The sequence below is a fragment of the Chiloscyllium plagiosum genome, unplaced genomic scaffold, assembly GCF_037043375.1.
Source record: "Chiloscyllium plagiosum isolate Xiang-an unplaced genomic scaffold, Cpla_swu_hap1 HiC_scaffold_49, whole genome shotgun sequence".
NCBI classification, from domain to species: domain Eukaryota; kingdom Metazoa; phylum Chordata; class Chondrichthyes; order Orectolobiformes; family Hemiscylliidae; genus Chiloscyllium; species Chiloscyllium plagiosum.
In genome coordinates this window covers 23,878,840-23,904,027 of record NW_028270187.1, presented here as the reverse complement: position 1 = coordinate 23,904,027, position 25,188 = coordinate 23,878,840, and the positions used below count along the sequence as shown (strand labels likewise).

Below are 25,188 nucleotides of genomic sequence, written 5' to 3'. Positions count from 1 at the left end.
AAAAGTTAAGGCACACAAAAGATTGACTGAGGCTACTTAGTTTAACATCATTTATTGAAAAAAATGGTCGAGTGTTTAAAAAAGGATGTTACAGCAGAAAACTGAGAATGGCTTTATAAAATGGAAATCTTGCCTGATAAAAGTATCGGAATTCTTGGAGAAAATGGAGGAAACCGTGATTGTAATATGTTTTGATTTTCTGAAGGTGTTTGATAGCACCCATGCATAAGATTACTGAATAAGATAGGAGCCTTGGCTTTGGAGGTACTGTATTAACATGGAGAGAGGATCTTTGAAATCCCAATCAGAAAAGTTTGATTAAGAGTTTTATTGTACAGAATGTCAATCTGTGGAGTACCACATATATCTGTTCTGGGGACAAAAAAAATTACAAAGTATTTTGATGACTTAGATGAGGAAAGTGAGTATATTGTAGGTGAGTTTGCGAATGACTCAAAAATTGGAGCAGAGACAAGTGGTGAGTATGACATAAAAAGAAGTTTGTGGAGAGATACAGATAGGACAAGAGAGTGAACAAGGAGCTTTGCATAATAATGTAATGTGGATTAAATAAATGAGAACAGACATAAACAGTGATGTCATGCATTTTAACGGGCAAGATAGAGATTGAATTCAGAAATCTACAGGGAATCAGCATCTCCGAACCACAAAAAGTTAGCTTTTAATTTCAACTGTCAATAAGGATGGCAAATGTCATGTTGGGGTTTGTTTAAAAACTAATGCAATATTGAGATGAGGAACAGTCAGATAGAGCAGCTAATGTGTGGCTGAGGAGCTGCTGCAGGGGTTAGGATTCCTATTTTTCAATCGCTGGGATCTCTTCAGGGATAGAAATGACCTGTATAAGAGGGAGCTGAATTGGAAGGGGACCGATATTCTTGTGGGGAAGTTTGATAGCAGTATGCTGAAGGGTTTAAACTAGTAAGGGGGATGGTGGGAACCAACAAGATAGTGAGAAAAGAGAAATGTTTGAGGTGAGATGCGGTGAGCAATTCTAGGGGTCGAGGCAGACAACAGTTTGGCAAGAGCGAGGTAAGACTGCGAAACTGAATTTACTTCGATGTAAGAGGCCTGACATGTGAGACAGATGAACATGGGGAATAGATGGGAATGTGGGACAAGGATATCATTACCATTACAGAAATATAGCTCAGGGATGTACAGGACTGGCAGCTTAATGTTCCAGGATATAGATGCTGTAGAATGTATAGACAGAGGAGCAAGAGAGGAGATGGAGTGGTGTTTTTGGTTAGAAAGAACATTACAGCTGGATGTAGAGAGGATATTTCTTGGAGACTGCCCAGTGAAGTTATATGGATGAAACTTAAAAATAAGAAAGAGATGATGACCTTGCTGGGATTGTAAAATGGGCCTCCTAATAGTCAGTGGGAAATTTACAAGCGATTATGCTATCTGTAAGAAAAAAGGATAATGGTAGGGAATTTTAACTTTCCAAACAGAGTTTGGGATAGTGTTAAGATCTTGGAATGTGGAGAAATTGGTTAAGTGTATACAAGAAAACGTTGTTATTCAATAGTGGATGCACCTACGAGACAGTTCGCAACACTTGACCTTCTGTTGGGAACCAAGGCAGGGCAAGTGACTGAGGTGTCCACAGGGGCACGCTTCAGGGAAAGTGATCATAATTCTATTGGTTTAATAATAATGATGAGAAAGGATAACATTGATTTAAAAATGAAAGTTTCAAATTAGAGTGTGGCCAGTTTCGATGGTATTAGACTTTGAGAAGTTGGTTGGGGGAGGTTATTCACAGATAAAGGGATGGCTGACAAGTGGGAGGCCTTTAAGAATGAGACAATGAGAGTTCAGTGATGGTATGTTTCTGTTTGTGTGAAGAGCAAGGCATGGGAAAAGCTCAATGATGAGGGAAATTGCAACTCCTGTCCAGAAAAAGAAGGGAGCATTCATCAGATATAGACAGCTGGGATTGAGTGATCCTGAGAAGGGTATAAGGGCAGTAGGAGTATACATAAACAGGAAATCATGAGGGAAAATATGGGGACATCAAATTGCTTTGGCAAATAGAATTAAGGAGAATCCGAAAAGATTCTAAAATTATTTTAAGTTTAAAAGAATAACTAAGTAGAGAATACAGGCCTTAAAGATCAACATGGCTTTCCTGCATGTCACCACAGGAGATGGCAGAGACACTAAGGAAATATTTTGCATCAATATTTACAGTAGACAGGAGCATGGAAGCTAAGAAACTTGGGAAATAAATAATGTGATCTTAAAATGAGTTTATTTTACAGAAAAGGAGGTGTCGGAGGTCTTAAAGTAGAAAAATGGAAATAAATCCTGGAGACCTTTTTAGGTATTTCCCAGAACTTTGTGGGAAGCTAGGGAAGAGATTCCTGGTCCCCTTGCTGAGATATTTGTATCGTTGATAATCATAGATGAGATGCCAGAAGACTGGAGAGTGACTAATGTGGCAGCATTATTGAAGACAGTTGTATGGAAAAACAAGGGAACCATAAACTGGTGAGCCTTTCACACCAGAGATGCTGCCAGAGCTTCTGAGCATTTCCAGTAGTTTCTGCTTTTGTTTCTGATACACAGCATCCACAGCTCTTTCAGTTTTTATTTAGTAGTTAGAGAGCATTACGTTTTGAATTGGAGGCCTGTTAGAACATAACAACATCCGAACATAAGAAATACGACCAGGAGTAGGCCATCTGACTCCATGAGTCAGCTCTGCCTTTCAATAATATCATGGATCATCTTTGAATGGACTGAGACTCCACTTACCCACCGCTCACTATAACCCTTCATTCCTTTACTGTTCACAAATCTATCTTCACCTTTAAAACATTCAACAGATTAGCCTCAGCTGCTTCACTAGGCAGGGGATTCCAGAGATTCACAACCCTTTGGATGAAGACGTTGGCTTGACCAGCTATCCTTAGTAGCCACACACGCAGATGACAAGCAACATGAGTTCGACTGGGACAAACTGCTATTGGGACAAGCCAAACAGAGAACAGCCAGGGAATTCCTAGAGGCATGGCACTCATCCACAGATTCAATCAATAAGCACATCGACCTGGACCCAATATACCGGCCACTGCAGCGGACAGCTGGAACTGACAACCGGAAGAGGCAGATACAAACCACTATAAATGCCGGAGGAAACATCACAGAAGTGCTTCATGGGAGGCTCCCAAGCGCTGAGGATGTCACCTAGACAGGGGACAAAACGTCTGCAACACAAATTCCCAGCTCGGCGAACAGAACCACAACAACGTGCACACGAGCTACAAATCTTCTCCCAAACTTTGAACCTCCCTGCTTCTGTCTTATCTATCCCATATATAATTTTACAATCCCCTCCCCCATTCTTCTGAATTCCAATGAGTATAATCCCAGTCTGCTCATAAGCCAACTGCCTCATTTCCAGAATCAACGTAGTCAAACTCCTCAGCAAACCCCACCCCAGTGCCATCTCATGTAAGGTGATGAAAAGTGTACACAGTACTCCAGGCGTGGCCACACCAGCGCCCTATACAGCTGCAGCAGAAAGTCCTAATTTTAAACTCTATCCACTGGCAATGAAGGACATTATTCCATTTGCCTTCCTAATTAGCTACTGGACTTGCAAAACAGACTTTTGTGTTTCATGCACAGGAACACCCAGGTCCCCCTGCACAGCAGCATTCTGTAATTTTTCACCATTTTAAAGTAGACCACTTTGTTATTATTCCTACCAAAATGGATGACCTCATGTTTACTAACATTGTACTCCATCTGCCAGACCCTTGCCCACTCCCTTTACCTGTCTATATCCTTCTGCACACTTTGCTCCATCACTCATTTAAGTGGCTTCTGCGAACTACAACACACTACACTTGGTCTCTAACTCGAAGCAATCTCCCTGAATTGTAAACAATTGCAGTCCCAACAATTGTAAACAGTTGCATTCTCAACACTGATCCCTGAGACCCATCACTAGCCACTGAGTGTCAACCAGAAAAACACCCATTTATCCCCAATTTTTGCGTTCTGTTAGTTAACCATTCTTCTGTCCATGCTAATGCATTGCCCGTAACACTGTGCATCTTTATCTTATGCAGCAGCCTTTTGTGCAGCACCTTGCTGAATGCCTTTTGGAAATCTACATACACCACGTTCACCAGTTGCCCATTGTCTACCACGCTCATTATAACCTCAAAGAATTCCAATAAATCAGTTAAAGATGACCTGCCTTTCATGAACCCATGCTTCATTAAATAAATGTAGGTGTTGCATTTTTGTGAGGCAAACCAGGACAGGACTATTACAATTAATGGCTGGGCCTTGGGGGGTGTTGCTGAGCAAAGAAACCAAAGGGTGCAGATGCATCATTCCTTGAAAGTGGAGTTGCAGGGAGACAGGGTGGGGAAAAATGTGTTTGGCACGCGTTCATTCATTGGTCATAATGTTAAGTGTAGGGGTCGAGATGTCATGTCTCAGCTGTACAGAACATTTGTGAGGCCACATTTAGAATTATTATAGACAAATCTGGCTGACCGTTTCTATGAAGGATTTTGTGAAAGTTGAGAGGGTGTAGAAAAGATTTCCAAGAATGATGCTGGAACTGGAGTGTTTAAGGTATAAGCTGAGGCTGAATAGGCTGGGGCTTCTCTTTTCTCTTCAGTGAGAGAAAAGGAGGCTAAGGAGTGGCCTGAACAAAACTTATAAAATCATGCGGGATATTGATATGATGAATAACCAAGGCCTTTTTCCTCGAGCGGGAGAGTCCAAAACTAGAGGACAGCGGTTTAACGTGAGAGGAGATACGTTTGAAAAGAACCTGTGGGGTAACCTTTTCATGTGTATGTGTGGAAAAAGCTGCCAGTGGTAGTGGTGGAGGCGGGTTCAATTACTGCATTTAAAAGGCACTTGGATGGGTGTATGAACAGGTAACATTTAGAGGAAGATTGGCCAAATGTTTGGCAAATGGTACTCAGTCAGATTGGGATATCTGGTCAGTGCAGTTGGACCGAAGGGTCTGTTTCTGTGCTGGATATCTATATGACTATAATGTTTGTTAAAACTGAAAAGAAGCTGTATTCTTACCACAGCTGGAATACTGTGACCTGTTCTTGGGACTCATATCACAAAGAAAAGGTACACTGGACAGAGAGACAATTCACACGAGGTTTAGTCGACTGATCCTAAAGATGGAGGGACTGTCTTGAGAGTAGAGATTGAGTCGTTTGGGCCTATACTCATTAGAACACAGAAGATTCAGTACTGACATTCTGAAACATCTATTATTTTCAGGAAACTTGATGGTGTAAATGCAGAAATGTTGTTTCCCCTTGTGGAAGAGTTTGGGACCAGGGAGTAGAATCTCTGAATTAGAGGTCACAAATTTCGGGCAGAAGAGAATTTTTTCTCCCACAATGTAGAGAATTTGTGGAATTCTTTACCACAGAAAACTGTCGAGGTTGGGTCATTCAGTATTTTGAAGGCGGAAATGGACAGATTTTGATTGGTAATTGAATCAATGCTGACAGTTAAAACGCTGGAAAGTGGAGGTGAGGGTTATCAGTTCAGCCATGGTGTCATTGTTTGGAAGATCAAACCCCATTGGCTGAACAGGCTGCTTCTGGTTCCCTATCATTCATCTTTGCTCTAAGTTGGTCTTTTCAGAATTAGCTCGGCCTCATTTAAATTAACCTCCATTTCATGTTTGAAGCCCAGCTGCTTCAATGCCTCCTCATCATGAAAAAAGACAGGGATTGCCTTTCTCCCTGTTTGATGGCATTGCATTCTGCCTCTAATGCAGTGACTGCATTTAAATTCCTCCAGTTCTGTTGAATATTTGTCAAACACAACCACAGCTGTCACAGAAAAGGTTAAAGACAGATCAAAACTACATTTAAACTACCATATCAAACGCATTGTCGGTATGCATTGCATGGAATACACACATTGCATATTAAAGGTCTCTCTGCACTTATCCATTAAACACTGCAAGGGTTGTTCATAGATGATTTCCTTATGTGTGTATGTATGTCTGTGCCGATAGATGATAATCTACTTGTATAACAAAGTTTCGATGCATCGTGTTGTTCCCTTTTTATTCTGGTATCAAGCATTTCAAAATCAGAATGATAGTGGGTAGGAGTTCAAGCCCCTTTACACGGCTACATCAAATGTTTTCTGTGATTGTACAGCTCATGTAATGTGCTGGGGAAATCTCCCTCAATATTGTGCTGTCCAATGCAAACATGTCAAATACATTTTGGTTTAGACACAGTATAGATCCGCATCCAGGATTCCCTAAAAAAAACCCTCCCAGAGCAGGTACAACACAGAGTCGACACAGAATAAATCACCCTCTACAATATTAAACATTCCATGAGATGTGCAGTAAAAGTTAATTATAGACTAAATATGCATTGCACTGAACCATTAAACATTCCTCAGCCAAGAATAATACTGCTGAGTTACAATGAAAACACTATCACAGTAAAGTCTTTCCGATCAAGCATTTCCAGATCACTCAATACTCAGACAGATTTTTGAGAAAATCTGGTTGTACTGACTCAAATCTCTCGAAAGAAATGGATGAATTTGGCTGAGAGCATATGTTGGTGAGGTGTTGGCTTCATGTTATTAAGGAAAACGTTGTCCGATTGTGGAGAGGCAAAACAAGGCATCAGATATAAAGGAAAATGGGGGGAGGCAGGAGGGGAAGAGAGAAAAAGAGAGACAGAAATATTAGCTGTGCCAATGTATCACTTAATTATAGTTTTTTTTGACTAAACATGACAATTGATACCTCTGTCATTCAACAATTATACAAATTATGTATTAAAAAGTCCTAACATCAATTAGTATTGGAATCCATTGAGTTATTTGCATTTTTTCCACAATTCGTGTGCTGTGCTTGTGGGGAAATATAAATTGCGGTTTTGTTGTTCTGTAATTTATTCTGAGAATTCTATTTCTGTGTTTATTTACATAAATGCTTAATTGGTTTCAATGAAGTGATGGGGACAGCAAAGCCAGATGAAAGAAGTGATTTGTTGGTAAGATTCAAATCGAAACAAGTTTATTTTAAGAATGGTGACCATTTTCAGAAGTGAATACCAATTTATGAAGACGAATTGCAAAAGATTTTATTTATTTCTGAATGATAAACACAATTTAAAACTTTTATTTAGGTTAAATATTCAGTGCTGGAAATTCTGCAATTAAACTTCAATGTTGAACTGGATCTACTCTGAATGTCGCTGCTGAAAATGTGTTGCTTATGCCTGAAATGTCGATTCTCCTGCTCCTTGGATGCTGCCTGACCTGCTGCACTTTTCCAGCAACACATTTTCAGCTCTGATCTCCAGCATCTGCAGTCCTCACTTTCTCCTACTCTGAATGTCCCACTAATTTATATTGTAGTCCGTTTAGACGGTGCAACATCACTCAAAGTGCATTTTAGAATATTCACATGAAATACTTGAAATGACATCAGGAACTGCGCAACAATTACATTTAATTGATATAGTTGTTGTGAGGTTTTGTTACACGTATCACTTTCTGGTAAGGGTCAGCAATGAGTCCCTATCCCCAACTTCCCATTGAATACCTTGCTAAAGCCACTTCAGAACACAGTGGGTCTGGAATCTCATGTTGGCCAGACCATGGAAAGGTGACAGATGCCTTGTCGTTCGTGAACCAGCTGTTTTTGTATTTTCCCATTGACTCGGGTGACATGGTCACCATTTGGCTTTCTTTCTGATTCCAGGCTTTCTTTGAATTCAAATTTCACCCTGGGCAAACGATGGTATTCCAAACCCCGTCCATTCAGCATCAAACTGGAGTTTGGGAATATTGGTGTCATGGTGTCACCGCTGTGAGCCTAATATTGGGAATGCACAGAAAGCGGTCACAAACAGAAATGCAATCAATCTGACACTTTACCTCATGAACAAATATTGGAGTGCAATACTGGCAAGAACTCTCCTGCTGTTCACAGCAACATCACAGGAGACTTTGCATCCAATCATCAATCTAAACTGTGTACCGGACTCTGTCTGAAGAGCCTGACTCACCATAATTTGCATTTTTTGAATTCTTCACTGACTTATGAAAAGGTTAGTCACATATCCCAAGAAGGTGCTCATCAGCTACCTTTTTGAAGGCCTGCCATCTTACTCGGCTAATTATGGTTGATCTTTCTTAAGAAGCTTTATTACAACCAAATGGCTTCTCAGTCGAGACTGTAGTGCTGGAAAAGTACATCAGGTCAGGCAGCATCCGAGGAGCAAGAGAATCGACGTTTCGGGCATGAGGCCTTCATTAGGATACCTGATGAAGGGGTTATGCCTGGAACGTTGATTTTCCTGCTCCTCGGATGCTGTCTGATCTGCTGTGCTTTTCCAGCACTACACTCTCAACTCTGATCTCCAGCACCTGCAGTCCTCACTTTCTCCTGATGGGTTTCTTAGTCAGGTTCGGCACAGGAAAGGACCATCACCTTATTGTTGAACGGGTAGTGGGCGGCACGGTGGCACAGTGGTTAGCACTGCTGCTTCACAGCGCCAGAGACCCGGGTTCATTTCCCAACTCAGGCAACTGACTGTGTGGAGTTTGCACATTCTCCCCGTGTCTGCGTGGGTTTCCTCCGGGTGCTCCGGTTTCCTCCCACAGTCACAAAGATGTGCGGGTCAGGTGAATTGGCCACGCTAAAATTGCCCGTAGTGTTAGGTTGAAGGGGTAAATGTAGGGGTATGGGTGGGTTGCGCTTCGGCGGGTCAGTGTTGGGCCGAAGGGCCTGTTTCCACACTGTAAGTAATCTAAGTAATCTGTAAGTAATATAATCTAGTGCAGGCCAGATAGGAAGGTCAGACGACCTCCTCTGAAGGACAATACTGAACCATGTAACATGCTTCAAACCTTTGGTAGGTCTGTGATTATCGTTCATTATTCCAGCATTTTCATTTCATACTCTTTTATTAATTGAAGCTACCATGGTAGGGACTGATTCTGGAACTTTACTTCAAACCTTTTGATTGCTTATTACATACTCATAATGCATCCTCAACCACTTTATCAAACTGTCATGTTAGCTTTAATGATTTTTTTATTGACTCCTGAAACATGGTGGTTGCTTTTAGTTGTCCGTAGTTGTCCTTCAGCAGATGGCAGTAAGCTGCCTTTCTGAAATAACATGTTCCAAAATGGCCTGAGGAAGGGAATTCCAGATTTTGACCCAATTACAGTAAAGGATCGGTGACATATTTCCATGTCAGGATGCCGAGTGTTTTAGAGAGGAGCTTACAGTGGTGCTGTTCCCATGTATCTGCTGCTCCTGTCCTTCGAGATGCAAGTGGTAGTGGGAAGGTACTGTCTAAGGAAGTGGCTAAGTTACTGCAGTGTAGGATTTTAGATAGTGCATATGGCAGGTACTAAGAATCAGATTTGGAGGCAATGGAGGCTTGTGGATATGCTACTGATCACGTGGGATGCTGTGTCCTGGACAATGCCAAGCTTCTTGAGTGCAGTTGAAGCTGCTCCTATCCAGTCAAGGGGTGAGCTGTGCTATTAGCCTCCTGACCTCTGTCTCTTAGACAGTCAATTGGCTTTGCGAGTCAGGAGGGTGAGTTACTCGCTGCAGTATTCCTAGCCTCCGGCCTGCTCGTACAACCATTGTAGTTATATGGAGTGTCCAGCTCAATTTCTAATGAACAATAAAACCCAGGGTGTCGATGGTGAGGGATTCAGTGATTTTAACACTATTGAATGTCAAGGGGTTTTGGTTAGGTTGTCTCTTATTGTCAATGGTCATTGTCTCGCAGCTTTGTGGTGTGAATGCTATGTGCCACTTGTCAGCTCAAGTCTGGAAATTGTCCAAATTTTGTTGTGTTTGAATGTGGACTGAGGAGTCACAAAAAAGTGCGAGATTAATGTAGATTTCACTTCTGACCTTCTGATGGAGGGAAGGTCATTGCTGAAGCAGCTGAACATGATTGTGCCAAGGACACTTTCTTCAGGAACTCCAACAGAGATTTGCTTTGGCTGAGACGACTGCCCTCTAACAAGCAAAGCCATCTTTCAATGTGTGAGGTATGACTGCTGGCAGCAGGAAGGTTGTCACCTGATACCCATTGAACCCAGTTTTGCGAGGCTCCATAATATCACCCTCTGTCGAATGTGACCTTACTGTGAAGGGCTGTCACTCTCCCCTCATTTCTGGAATTCAGTTCTTTGTCCAAGTTTAAATCAAGTCTGTAATTCAGACATGAGCTGAGTAGGCCTTGCGTAACCCACATTTACACAGGTTATTGCTGAGCTAGTGCTGCTTGATAGCACCTCCCTACATCTAACTCATGATTGAGCATGGACCGATGGGGCAGTAATTCGCCAGGGTGGTTTGACCTATTTTCTGTGCACAGGACATGCCTGGCCTATTTTCCACATTGTCCATGCCAGTGTTTTAGCTGTACCGGGATTGCTTGGCTAGCACAAGTCATCAGTATTATTGCCAGAATTTTGTCAGGCTCCATAGCATTTGCAGTAACCCCTGCCCCCCCCCCCCCCCCCCCCCCCCCCACCGGCCAACAGTGCCTTGATTTCACATGGAGAGAGGCGAATTCCCTGCTGACAGGTATCTGTGATATTGGTGATCTATGAAAAATGCCGAGATGGATCACACAATTGGCACTTCTGGCTGAAGATTGCTGTGAATGCTTCAGCCTTAACTTTTGTGCTGATGTGTTGTGCTCTCCAAAGCAGAGCAAGGAAATATCTGTGGAGCTTATTCCTTCAATGAGTTGTTTAATTATCAACTTTAATTCATGTCTTGATGTGGCAGCACTGTGGGCTCAGACCCCTGTTTCCTGAAAGAATGGTCTAGGTACAATATCTCCAGACTATAATTCCAACCCCCACTCCATAATGTGGATATTCACAACAGAAGATTGCTTATCCTTTGTATTGTGTAGATTCCAACAATGCATTGTATATTCGCTTAAATTGTTAGTCTCGAAAATACTTTACTTCACAGACTTTAGGATATAATGTTCTGTTTTCAATTCTTCTCTCCGACAGACAAGGTCATCGATGTCACACTGGCTTTCCTCCTCACTAATTGCAAAACCAAACGTTTTTCACCTCATCTTTGAACTTACTGATGAAAATTGCTACATTCTTGACTAGACCGTTCATATACGCTGCAAACATCAAAGGATCCAGCAACCAGTCATGTAGTAAGCCACTGGACACAAGATGTCTTCACAATGACTACCTTCGACCATTACCTTCTGCCAACAAATAAACCTTCGAATCATTTGCCAAACGGCACCAGATCCCATGAACCCTTACCATATTAAAGATGCAAGATCTGGTCAAAAACCTGATTGAAGTCAAGAAGCATTACATCCACTTTTTACACCCGATGTTACATCTCATTGCCTCTCCGGAAAACAGAATCAACCACTTCCGATATGATATCACTTCCACCAAAGCCATGCTGAATTTTATTGCTTAAACCTTACAATTCCAACTTTTAATGAATGCTGTCTCTTAGATTTACTTATTAACTTCCCTCAAGCTTTCTACTTTTAAACATAGGTTTATGAGTGAAACTACACATTGTCACTTAGCTCCTTTCACCCGATGACAACTCTTCTTATCTCTCTGACAGATAATTTACTCTAGCTGAAATAATCTTGTGTCTCTTCTGTTTCATTCTGGGAAATGGGAATGGAATTGAATACAGTGTTGAAACCAACAGCAATCTGTCCGTTTGTTCTTGACAGTGTCAGTGTGTGTTCCCCCTCAGAGGCAGGAAGACTTTGTGCTGATAATACGGAAAGTAGCGCCTGATGTATCATTCTCAGCTGGCACACAACTTCCTGTTTCTCTGTGCCAGCAGTAAGCCACACATCTCCGTTCTGATCAGAAAATAAACCCGGGGGATGCAATCTAGCGGAAACATCTGCCAATGTGGCCTATATCAGGACACAGAGTGTGAAGTGATTACATTGAAGTGACATTTGCAAATTGACCTTTTGATCTCTGTTTCGCGGTCTGTTTCCAGGACATCATTGGACGAGTCTCTCGACCATCTAACAAGCTCATTCGATTCACTAACGTCTGGGACATATCGACATGCACCTTGTCATGTCTTTGATCTTGTACTACTTGTTACTCTCTTTTCAGATTTAATGTTCCCAGTTTTTGATTCTGTCTTCTGTATCCATCACCTTCCCAGCCGAATACATTCTGTTTGATCTGTTTCCTAAATTTTGATCAACTAAACAAATAATACAGTTTTGTACAGACAGGTATGTTAGTGTGTCAGATTAACAGAACCAATATATGGAGAGATCACCTTGGCTGTATCGAACTCTGACCGACATTGAATTCAAATAAAGCACAGCACTGTATGGTTTCAATCTTTGCAAATCCTCTCTCTTTGAAAGAGCTTGTTCTAACGGTTAATTCTTTTCTTGATTATTTCAGAAACTATGACTAAAAATCCCTATTTTTAACAAAGTTTCAAACATTATTAAAAGTTGCAGCCCAGGCATTTCCTACAGTGAGCTTTGTGGTGTTTAAATGTTCTGGTCAAAATGTGCTTCAAGCAGAAGACTTAAACATTGGTTTCTCCGAGTTCCCAGCCATTGCACTTTCAGTTCCATAATAACTGCAAGCTATTGATAAGCCCCAGAGAGAACAGAATGTCCAGGCCCCGTACACATCCAAACGCCATGATGTCGGCCTCGAAGCCCTCCGTTTCTTCCTGTCACGTCAAACCAAGCAGTACATGCTCAACCTCAACTACATTTCCTTTCAATCCTCCCACTTCCTCCAAACCAAAGGGGTAGCCATGGACACCTGTATGGACCCCAGCTATGCCTGCCTCTTCGTCAGATATGTGGAACAGTCAATCTTCCACAGCTACACCGTATCATTGCCCATCTTTACCACTGCTACATTGATGACTGTATCAACGCCACCTCATGCTAGCACAAGGAGATTGAACAGTTCATCAACTTTACTAAAGCCTTCCACCCTGACCTAAACTTCACAGGGACCATCTTGGACACCTCCCTCCCTTTCCTAGACCTCTCCACCTCTATCTCCAGTGACCGACTAAACATTTACTGCAAGCCCACTGACTCCCACAGTTACCTGGGCTACACTCCTCCCACCTGACCTCCGGTAAAAATGCCATCCCTTATTGTCAATACCTCTGCCTCCACCGCACCTGCTCCCAGGAGGACCAGTTCCACCATAAAACATCCCGGATAACCTCCTTTTTCAAAGACTGCAATTTCCCCTCCCATGTGGTCGACGATGCCCTTGAACCCCAACCCTCCAATCGCAACAGGGAGCCCTCCTGGCCCTCATCTTCCATCGCACCAACCTTGCATGCATCATATCATCCTCCACTGCTTCCACCACCTGTAAACAGACCCCATCACTCGGGGTGTATTTCCCTCCCTACCCCTATCTGCATTCCGGAGACACCATTCCCTCCGTGACTCCCTCATCAGGTCCATGCCCCTCCACCAGCCCACACCTCCCCCCTCACCTCCGACAAGGCCCCAAATGATCCTACCACATCCCGGAGCAATTTGTCTATACTTCCACAAATGTCATCCACTGTGTCTGTTCCACCTGCTGTGGTCTCCTCTACATCAGGGAGACAGGACACTAACTTGCGGATCATTTCAGAGAACATCTCTGGGACACCCGTGCCAACCAACCCCACGGCCCCGTGGCTGACCACTTTAACTCCCTCTCCCACTCCACCAAGAACAGGCCGGTCATATTCTGTTCATTTCCAATGAATAAATACAAAATAACCGAGCCTGAATTTGGGATGATATTAACAGGATTTATTTTGATCTAAGCATGAACAGATTATTTTGACAAAACAGGTGGAGAGATTCACTTCCTGAAAAAGCAGCTCAAGTGGTATAAGCTGGCACCAAACCGAGTTTGGTCAATACTGAGGCAAAAATACAGCATACAGTCTTGAGTGAAATAAATAAAGAAACTGTGTTAGCTCCGGAACAAGATAGAGTGTATTAAATATGAACAAAGACACAAGTATTTTAGGATATAATAGAAAAGTAATTTATAGTATATTGAAATGCAAACAGAGATGTGAATTTGTGTCTCGACATTCTTCCTAGCTAAATTAATCATTTCAGAAATGCCTTTGTTAAATTTCATGAATCATTTGTTGGTCCATTCCACGAACCTTGCGAGGTCCTTGTTAAATTCTGAACCATCGCCTTCCAGATTCACAGTGGTTGCGAGTTTCATGTTACAGCAAATTGTGAAGTTGTGCACTGTATGCCAATGTCTTAGTTCAAAATTTAAAGCAATCACAGCTCCAAACATTTACAAAATATCACTATGGATCTTCCTGGAATCCAAAAAAAATTGTCCCTTTGATCAAAGATTTCTAAAATTTACTAACATATCTGTTGTGAAGGACGTTTTCAAATAACTTGAAGTGCAAATGGTTCACATCAGTCGGAATACAGTAAGATTTCATGTGTTACCCCACACAAAAAGAAATCAAGCAATATTCACGAGTTGCTCTCAGCAAGTCTATGATGGACTGTTTTATCAAACAAAATAATTTCCAATGTTGTGAGGGCTCGTCTATCTTCTGTGCAATGGTCTGAATTTTGTGTCTGACTGCAGATGAAACTGGCTGATCTGGGTAAAAGTACAGTTTGTGCCTTTCACGTTGTTAATGTATATTGCTGACTTTAGTTGAATGACGTGATGTTGTCCCAGGCATCGTCTGGCACCATTAATTAGACCATTAATTTCCACATCACTAGCCAGACTATCAGGTGGGGTGTATTGATCTCATTGAAACGAATGCTTGGAATATTTCCGGTATGAATCATGTGAAGTGGAGCCTCTGAACGAGACATAGAACATAGAACAATACAGCACAGAACAGGCCCTTTGGCCCACGATGTTGTGCCGAACATTTGTCCTAGCTTAAGCACCTATCCATGTACCTATCCAATTGCCACTTAAAGGTCACCAATGATTCTGACTCTGCCACTCCCACAGGCAGCACATTCCATGCCCCCACCACTCTCTGGGTAAAGAACATACCCCTGACATCCCCCCTATACCTTCCACCCTTCACCTTAAATTTATGTCGCCTTGTAACACTCTGTTGTACTCGGGGAAAAACTCTCTGACTGTCTACTCTATCTATTCCCCTGATCATCTTATAAACCTCTATCAAGTCACCCCTCTTCCTTCGCCTTTCCAATGAGAAATGGCCTAGCACTCTCAACCTATCCTCGTGCGACCTATTCTCCATTCCAGGCAACATCCTGGAGACAAAGTAGGAAAGATGAATTTCGAGTAGTAGGATGTTTTCACGACAGAGAGATCACTTCGCCCATCGCACCTGAAGATCACGTGAAGATAGAGCCTTCCAGCCAACACCCCATTTATAGCATGTTGTCCATAACCCTGCAGGTGATAGCACTGTAAACATTCGGGAACATTGTGTAGGGTCTAATCCATTATCAACATCGATATGATCTCCAATGCTGTAAATCCTGTCTTATGGGGAAAACGTAGGGGCAGAACTGTATCAATATTCAAACAGTTGGTCCAGCCCTGAGGAGCTAATAGGCCCATTTCTAAACGTTGTTCCTCAGGACATTTTGACTATTCTTGACTTAATATCATTGTAAACTGACATGAAAAAAATGCAGACATGTTCCCCAGAAATGCTGACAGCAACATACCTTTATTCAGCCAAGATCAGCAACATGAATTAAGAAAGTTTTTTCAAAACTTTCTTTTAACTGATTATTGACAACACGGATTTCACAAAGTGCAAAGTACAGAGGGGAAGGGTGGAGGGGTGGGGGTGGGCGATGTTCACTATTCCCTGATGTCTGGATGCGTTTGTGAGTAACAGATAAATCTGCGAACCAGATTCAGGATGGTACTACAGGTATTTCAGCAGATACTGTGTACACGGAATTCTCCCAAAAATCAGCAATGACATGAACATTTATTTGTGATAGTGTTTGAAGCCAACTAAAATTGAACAATATGGTGGGAGAAGTTCCTTTCATTTCTTTGAACTAGTAACAAGGGATACTGTCTGTGGATCTGGGGTGGCAGGAGGATCTTTCACAGCAGAATGTGAGGGAACAGAATCATGTTGGAAATCCAGATAGACTGTAACTTTTGTCACTGGAGGGTGAGAGTTCGGGGGGGGGGGGGGGGTGACCTCATATAAGTTTATAAAGCCATGAGTGGAAAGGTGAATGGCTCTAATTGACATGATTCATACTGGGAATGTACGAAGCTTTCGTTTCAAAAATATCACATATCAATAAACTACACCTGACCCTACGGTTAGTGATGTGGAAATTAATGGTCTAATTAATGGTGCCAGACGATGCTGGAACAACATCTCTTTATTCAACTAAAGTCAGCAATATACATTCACAATGCGAAAGGCACAAACTGTACTTTTACCCAGATCAGCCAATTTCATCTGCAGTCAGACACAACTTAAAATTCAGACCATTGCACAGAAGATAGACGAGCTCTCACAACATTGGAAATGATTTTGTTTGATAAAAGAATCCATCGTAGACTTCCTCAGAGCAATTCGTGTTAACAAACTTGTTTTTTAGTGTGTGGGGGTAGCGCACGAAATGTTACTTTAATCCGATTGATGTGAAAAAAATTTGCACCTAAGAAGTTATTTGAAAACGTCTATCATAGTAGATACGCGAGTAAATTTTATAAATCATTGATCAAAGGGGACAATCTTTTTTGGATTCGAGGAAGATCCATAGTGATATTTTGTAAATGTTTGGAGCTGGGATTATTTTCAATTTTTGACCCAGACATTGGTGTATTTTCCCTATGGTGGGGGATTTCAACAATAGGGAACATGTTTTTGCAATGAAAGGAGAAAAATTTTAAAAAGGTTATCAGAGACACAGAGAATGGTTTGTGTGTGGGATGATTTGGTGGTGGATACTTACAACCTTTAGAAGATATTTGGATAAGTAAATGAATATCAAATGTTTGGATGGATATGGGCCAAGTACACACAGGTGGGATTAGTTTAGTTTGGGATTAGGACTGGCATGGACTGGGTGGACCGAAGGGTCTGTTTCCATGCTGTATCACTACATGACTCTATGACTATTGATCAGTTTTTCTCAATACTAAACAGTGCTGTAGTGATCCTTGAATGAACTGTTGATGTTAAGGTTGTGTCTGAGACTCTGCGAATATTTCCTTCAATGAGAGGAGGGACTAGTTCTCCAAGTTACACAACTGAAAATAAACTTTTCTCCAGCATTGCTGCTGAGTAGATGTGTTTCTGCGGAGGCGGTGGTTATAGTTTGCAGTTGGCTTTCCACCAACTGGTCAACCGTGAGACAAAATATCTTTCATCCACTGCAGAAACTCCACCTGCTTCCAGTAAATGAAACTGGGAACTCAAGGACCTTTTCTGTCGTCAGCTTAATTGCTGCCAACTATTGGATCTGGCCGATTAAAGGGAAAATGAATCAACTAAAGGAAAATCCTACCAAACAAACTATATTTTCCCATTTACTCACAATGGATGCATTTCACTTGGTATTTCTCCCTTTAAAAGGAAAGTCACTGAATACAGCATTCACTGTATGACTATCAGAAAACAGGACATTGAATGCAGTGACGTTCTGGTTAGGTCAGTCTGTTTATTGAGTATCTTTAAAGCTCCTGAAAATGAAGTTAATGGATCCAAAATCCCACATTGAAGTAACATTTGTTATCATCTCAAAGTAAATTAACAAATTTGAATTGGTTCAAACTCACTTCACTTGTTACACCATTCTCTGATTCATGTATCTCATTAAAACTGAGTGGGCCCTTTATACATGGTTAACACTGGTGTAGTGTAACAGCGAATTTTTGCTGATTTTTATGAGTTAACTGCCCTGTCAGAGCTATCAGTGAGCAGAGAAATGTACTGTTTATAACCTACATTCGTGGTAATTATTACTGTAATACTCTCTAACTTAACCAAACATTCCTGATGTACCCAGACTGTTACATGCAATGGTTTAGACGTTGAGGATTTTAAAAAAGACTTATGGACTGTCTTGTTCTAGTTCATTAGATGCTCTTTCAAAAGTGTACCTCGGTGTTATGTATCACTGCGGACTCACATTTTGTTTCTCAGGCACACAGCTTTCCTTTACTGTGCACTTTAGTGTCGGAGCAATTTGAAAAAAAGATGCAGGGAGAGACATTCTGCAATGTAAGGAGGCGCTTCTAATCTCCGGGTCCAAACTGTTTAGTGACATACACTCACATTCTGAACATAATCACTTTAGACATGCTCCATATTAGGTTGCCGAAACTGAATTTAGAAACGCAGATTAGAAATGGTATGTTATTTTGTAATGTGAGAGAGACTTTGAGTGACAGTGTGAGAAACAAAAGCTCACTCACTTTAATAATTTCAGTCCGAGACAAATAACCTGAATCCGCCATTTATTTGTACACCTATAGGTGGGTGCCCTGTCTCATTACCAGGTAAGGTAATGACAAACTGCACACCAAATCCAACAAACTCTCGAAATTTATACAGTTTGAATCCCCATATTTTTCCTTATTCCATTGTTTGTTCCCTGCTTCGCTTACGTCACTCATTTCCTTAAGACTTATCCCACAACTTCTGTTTATCCTGTTTTGTCCGTGACAAACTCTTATCTCTGACTCCCATAAGGGTGTTTGACGTCAGTCTATTATAGATTATTGATTAGGCATATCTTTTCTTCTATCAGCATCTATTTCCATCCAGAGGCCACTTTGACCTCTTTGATTAGGGTTTGTTCCTGTGTCCCCGTGTAAGGGGGAAACAGATGCTTTCCTGTTTGCCCATATATCCACCATTGTTCTGTATTCACGTCTCATGCTTTCTTTTTGCTGAATATGTATTTTCTCATTCCCATTCTGTATCAGAATTTATACTTGCAGAAATAACATTAATTCATTTATATCCCACAATTTCCCCTTTTTCTTTTCATTACTATCTGTTATCTTCTGCATTTTTGTCTCTTTTTTTTAAACATTGTTCTCAAAAATTCGCAAGCATCATTTCAGAGATTTCATCCATCTTAGTCTCACTCATCTCCTTATTATTTAGTTGATAAAGTTCCTCTGTCAAATGTCCCCTCAGGGGCATTCGTTTCATCAAGGCTGTTTCAATCAGCCTCTGGGTGAGCCCTCGTATACAGGGTATGATACAACAGCCAATGGCCACCAATACCCCGACTACTACTATCAGGGAAGTAAGGATAAAAACCACCACCCCCTTTCTCTGCTAAAATCATATCAAGGGCTATTCTGTTTTCCCATGCCATCCTACTTGTCGCATCAAGCTGTTCTGATATTCCTTTAACCGCCTCTCTTGTATAATTTTATAAATCGCTGTTGATTATGAAAAATGTAATTTATCCAGTCTACATTTTTATTAATTGTTGCCCACCAAAAGAGAGCTGACTCAAAGCCTGCTGCAATCTGGTTACGAGCTTTGAATTCAGGTACTCCCCTCGGGACTCCTACCGAATCGAGATAAATCCTGTCATCAAAAGAATTATCTAACAGTAATCTCTTACCCCTTCCCTTTTTCCCTACTATCTTTTCCTTCTCAAATGCCAGGGTAAATGGAATTGCCAATTGTACAATTGCGCATATCCCTCTCCAATCCGGAGGTAGGGTGGGTCTCAATATTTTTCCTCCACAGTACCACCACAGATCCGCTCGGGGAACCTTTAATGCTGAGTAGTTCCCTCCCTTCTTCGTTTCGGTAACATTCTTAATCTCTGTACATAATTTCAGCTCCCCCAAATGTCTCGACCGACTCGTACCTCGCCTGTGCACACATGACGTGTGATTTCCAACTGCGGCGGAAAATGTGGGGGGAACTTTTGCATCTTTCTCCTCCAAGGGAGGGAACATCAGAGATAGGGAGGTACAATTCCTATCATTCCATGCAATCTCATCCTGGTACAGGGCTATCATACATTTCATGCCCTTCCTGTCTCGCTTCCACCCGAGTGGAAAGGGAACCACCTGGGCCACTGGCCTACCGGAGGCACATGCATAGCAATTGCTTTTGTTCAGACTTTTTACAGTATACTTTACTCATTCAACCCAGGCATTTGTATCCCCGTACCCAGTCTCTATCTCGATGGTCTGTTTCAAATCCTTTACCTCTATAATTTTTACTACTGTAGGATCATTGGGAGGAGTGAAAGGTTGTATCTCATTACCCAGTAATTCTACCCATTTTTCCCTGTCCTATGCTAATTCGAAAACAACAGCCCACAAACTCCTTCCCATTTGCTTTCATTTCAATCCCAAATGTTTCATTTAATTGTACCTCATAAGTGCCACCTCCCAAAACTGCTTCGTGCCATGTGGTTTTTCTTATCGTTAAATATATGGGGTTACACTTTTTATTGGGACAATCGCGTGCTGGTCGGAAGGGGGCCCGGTGTATTGTGACAAGACCATTATACCAGGTACCATCCCCGAGGCCATCCCCATAGGACTTAAGATGTATCTCTGAGTTGCGGTATTGTCTCTGATTAGCTACATTCCCACAATTTACTAAGCTACATATATCAGTGTCTATTACTTGTGGATTATCAGACTCAGGAACCATTAATAATACATATGAAAATGATATGTGACAAAATCCTAATACCAAGAGGGCTAGCATCATAACTCTAAGCATTCCCAGTATTCTGATCATTATGCTAAAACACAAAAAGGCTTAATATACAATCTTACAGAAATAATCCCGCGCCCGCATCGCCACTGTATAGTCAATTACTCAAAGTCTCTTTAGTCTGAGTTTCAGCGGGTCTTGTGTTGATTCGGCTGTCCAGACTTCTTCCTCAACTGGAGGGTCCACTGGCCCTTTGATCCGGGTATAATGAGTCCAGCCTTTCTCCACCGTCCTTATTGCCGTTTCGGTAGTCAAAAGAGCCTGGTACGGCCCTTCCCAGTCTGGCTGCAGCTTAGTCTCTGTCCATGATTTTATTAAGACCCAATCTCCTGGCCGGATGGGATGAACAGCAAATTCAAGGGGCGGAGTCTGTGCCAATAGACCCTGTTTTCTGAGGAAAGATAAAGAGGAGCACAAGCCCAGTATATACTTCTTTAAAAACAAATCTTTAGTTTCGGGAATTGGCAATTCTCCCTGTGTTCCCAGATAAGGTAATTCAAATAAGATTTCATAGGGGGATAGTCCCAAATCTTTCCTCCGCCAAGGGACAAGCCCAAAAGGCATCCTTTAAATCTATCACACTAAACCATTTGTGATCATGAGGGATCTTACTTAATAACGTGTAGGGGTTTGGCACCACTGGGTACCTGATCTGTACTATTCGATTTAATGTTCTCAAATCCTGCACCAATCGATAAGTTCCATCAGATTTCCGCACTGGTAGAATTGGGGTATTATAAGGAGACATACATGGCTCCAACAAACCATCTCTAATCAGTCCCTCAATTACTGGCTGCAGTCCCCGTTTACCTTCTATGGAAATAGGATATTGTCGTTCACAGACAACGTCCCCTTTCCGTTTTAAATTTATTAAAAGGGGAGGGATCTGTAGTTTTCCACGATTCCCTTCTCTAGCCCATACTATAGGGTCTATCTCTCTCTCTGCATCCTCTGTCAATATTGCCAGTTGTACAACTAATTCTTCTTCCTGAATTCCAATCTCCAGTCCTAAAAGGATAATTAAATCTCTCCCCAGTAAGTTACTTCCTATATCAGGGATATACAGCAGTTCCCCTGTGATCCTATCCTTAGGACCTTCTATCATCATAGGTTCAAATACTGGAACAGTAAATCCTTCCCCTTTCACCCCCGAAACAGTAATTGACCGTGTCGACATTTCTACTTTCTTTGGTTTAAAATTCGGCGATGACCGTGCTGCCCCGTATCTACTAGGGAGATTACCTCCTCCCTACACGGTCCCACCTTCAAGTTTATCAAGGGTTCCTGGTGGGCCCCCGAGGGCAGGAACCCCTGACACCCCTATTCTTCATCATAATTCATAAGCGGAATTGCCTTTTCTTCCCTTTGTAGATCAGGACACTCCCGCTTAAAATGCCCTATCTTTCCACAATAATAGCATCCTTCCTGTAGCGACTTCCATCTCTGCCCCTGTCGCTCAAACCCTCTATCAAATGTTCCCCTTGTCCTCTCCCTCTTTACAAACACTTTCTGTGCCTCTCTTAACAATTCATCTAATGGTTTTTCACTCCATCCTTCTATCTTCTGTATCTTTCTCTGTATGTCTGGCCATGCTCTTGTCACAAAATGTACTTTCAAAAGACCCTGTGCCACTGGGTCCTCAGGGTTCATTCCAGAGTATTTCCGCATTGAGTCCCTTAATCTTTGCAAGAAAGCTGAGGGAGTCTCATCTTTCTCCTGTCTAATTTCAAAGGCTTTAATCAAATTCTGTGACTTCGGAACTGCCTCCCTTATTCCTTTTAGAATCAGGTCTTTCAATTCCCTCATTTCGTCTCTATGCTCCGGGTTTTGGTTTTCCCACTGGGGGTCTCTGAGGGGAAACTTCATCTCTCCCTGTCCAGCATCCCCATCTCCAATCGGGTGTTCCCTGTCCCATATTTTAATGGCAGTTCCTCGTACAAGTCCCCTTTCCTCCCCAGTAAATAATATATTCAAAATAGACATTAATTCAGCTCAGGTATACAGACTGGGCCCCAAAAATTGAACAATTTGTTCAGACAACCCCACCGGATCCTCAACCAGGACCTCCATTTCCTTTTTAAATGTTCTGACCTCCCCACTGGTGAGGGGGGCACTTACAAACCCAATCTCTTTGTCCCCTATGGGTACCTCCCAAAGGGGATAAGTCGTTACGTTTTTCCCCTTTTTCTTTTTTTTAAAGAAATATTGCAATATTTCTAGCTCCCCATAACTTCAAACACCAATTCATCAATTCATGCTTGACTAACCTTCAAAGACTGTTCCTAACGTATAAATATATTTATATATATTTACGTTCATTTCTTCAGTATTTAATAGTCAAAATGCAAAATGCATACAGTTCCCAATTTTGCAATTCACTGTAATTACCCAGTTTTAGTCCTTTAATTTAGATCCAGAATTAGTTTCCTTAAATAGTCCTGACCAATCATTGCTCAATTACAATACTATAAGTCGTAAAATAATCAGAACTTGCCTTAAAAGAATTTGTCTACTCAAGTTTTTTTTAAAAAAAAACTTCTAATGCATGAACAATGGCTAAATCCAAGGTCACAGATATTAACCATAGAATTTTGCTTTTACTACAATCTAATGTTGAACTGAAACTTCAACTGTCCTCCATAAATCGCTTTTATGTAAAGATAAAAAGAGATTAGTTAGAAACTGATAGTAAGGCAGTCATGATCTGTAAAAAGAACAGGAGTTATCATTCCTTTTTTTTTCTTCATAATCACAATAGAATCCTTAACCTTAAAAGAAATCATGTTAAATTTCCATAACAAAAATCAGATTCAAAACAGTCCTGGAACTCAAGCTCCAGGGAATAAAACACAAACATTCAATCACCAACAAACAAATGTTCACTCAAACCAAATCACAAAGGGTTAAACTTCCTACCAGCTGTACAGCTCTTTTCATTCTCTCTCTCGCACATTGACATATAAACTCAGATATTCACAAACCCAGTCTTCGTCCGATCTGTACTTTGGCCAGAAGACAGCGGGACGAAGAATGGAGTCCTTAGTCCATACAAAGCAACAATATTTAATCATCTTTCTCCCTTGCACAAGTATTATTTTGCCAATTTCCACAACATCCTGCCCAAAGGACTTTCCGGAGGAATGTTGTAAGGGACCCCGCCTCCATTTCCATTGCCGTTTCCTTACTTTGTTTCCCCGGAGGCTTTTTCCTTACCCACAGCGCAAGCCATATTGAGTTCCTTCGTTAGTCCCTTATTAACTACTAAAACTCAATCCCGGCCACCAAGGCAATACTTAAAAGTCAATTTTCTTACCTTGGTCTGTGCACAGAGTTGCCTGGCCCCTTTTGTCACCGTATTTTCTATCGAGCTCCTATCACTGTCTGATTCAGATGTCTCTCTTATAGGATTCACATCAGTCACCCAAGGGAGCAGACCAAACCGGGACACGAGACCGCTCCTCAATGGGGAACGGGACGCGTCTTCCCAGTGTCCAAGGCCAGCCACTCCCCCCGGTGATGGAAGAAAATCCCGGACACGAGCCCCCAATTGTGAGAAACAAAAGCTCACTCACTTTAATAATTTCAGTCCGAGACAAATATCTGAATCCACCATTTATTTGTACACCTATAGGTGGGTGCCCTGTCTCATTACCAGGTAAGGTAATGACAAACTGCACACCAAATCCAACAAACTCTCGAAATTTATACAGTTTGAATCCCCATATTTTTCCTTATTCCATTGTTTGTTCCCTGCTTCGCTTACGTCACTCATTTCCTTAAGACTTATCCCACAACTTCTGTTTATCCTGTTTTGTCCGTGACAAACTCTTATCTCTGACTCCCATAAGGGTGTTTGACGTCAGTCTATTATAGATTATTGATTAGGCATATCTTTTCTTCTATCAGCATCTATTTCCATCCAGAGGCCACTTTGACCTCTTTGCTTAGGGTTTGTTCCTGTGTCCCCGTGTAAGGGGGAAACAGATGCTTTCCTGTTTGCCCATATATCCACCATTGTTCTGTATTCACGTCTCATGCTTTCTTTTTGCTGAATATGTATTTTCTCATTCCCATTCTGTATCAGAATTTATACTTGCAGAAATAACATTAATTCATTTATATCCCACAACAGCAAAAATAAAGTCATTCATTTTGTTGGCTAATAATATTATTGAAGTTCTTTTTAGCTTTATCTGCTGTGGTGGAATGTAGGATTAAAGGGAGTTAACTTCTAATTGAATATTCTAAATATAATCACTTTGGACACGCTCTGTATTCAGTTGCCTAAATTGAATTTTGAAATGTTTAGTATGAATTACATGTTATTTTGAGTGCGACAGAGACTTGCAGTATCCAGGGAAGAAAAGCTCAACTGTTTTATTAGATAGTAATATGTT

General features: G+C 41.5%; 3 long non-coding RNA genes across 4 annotated transcripts in view; all 3 read right to left on the bottom strand.

Annotated features, from left to right (window-relative positions):
* LOC148135664 (uncharacterized) overlaps positions 1–11,510 on the bottom strand; it is a 73,374-nt gene extending 61,864 nt beyond the window's left edge. Inside the window, exon 1 of the long non-coding RNA XR_015755012.1 lies at positions 11,353–11,510. This is a non-coding gene — a long non-coding RNA (uncharacterized LOC148135664). The remainder of the gene's footprint in view (positions 1–11,352) is intronic.
* Positions 1–25,188, bottom strand: part of LOC148135658 (uncharacterized) — an 830,866-nt gene that overhangs the window by 213,658 nt on the left and 592,020 nt on the right. The gene's annotated exons all lie outside the window — the stretch shown is intronic.
* Positions 18,535–24,912, bottom strand: LOC148135663 (uncharacterized). Its single transcript, XR_015754980.1, has 2 exons — positions 24,105–24,912; positions 18,535–21,182 (listed from the first exon to the last, which is right to left on the bottom strand). It is a non-coding gene; the product is annotated as an uncharacterized LOC148135663 (long non-coding RNA).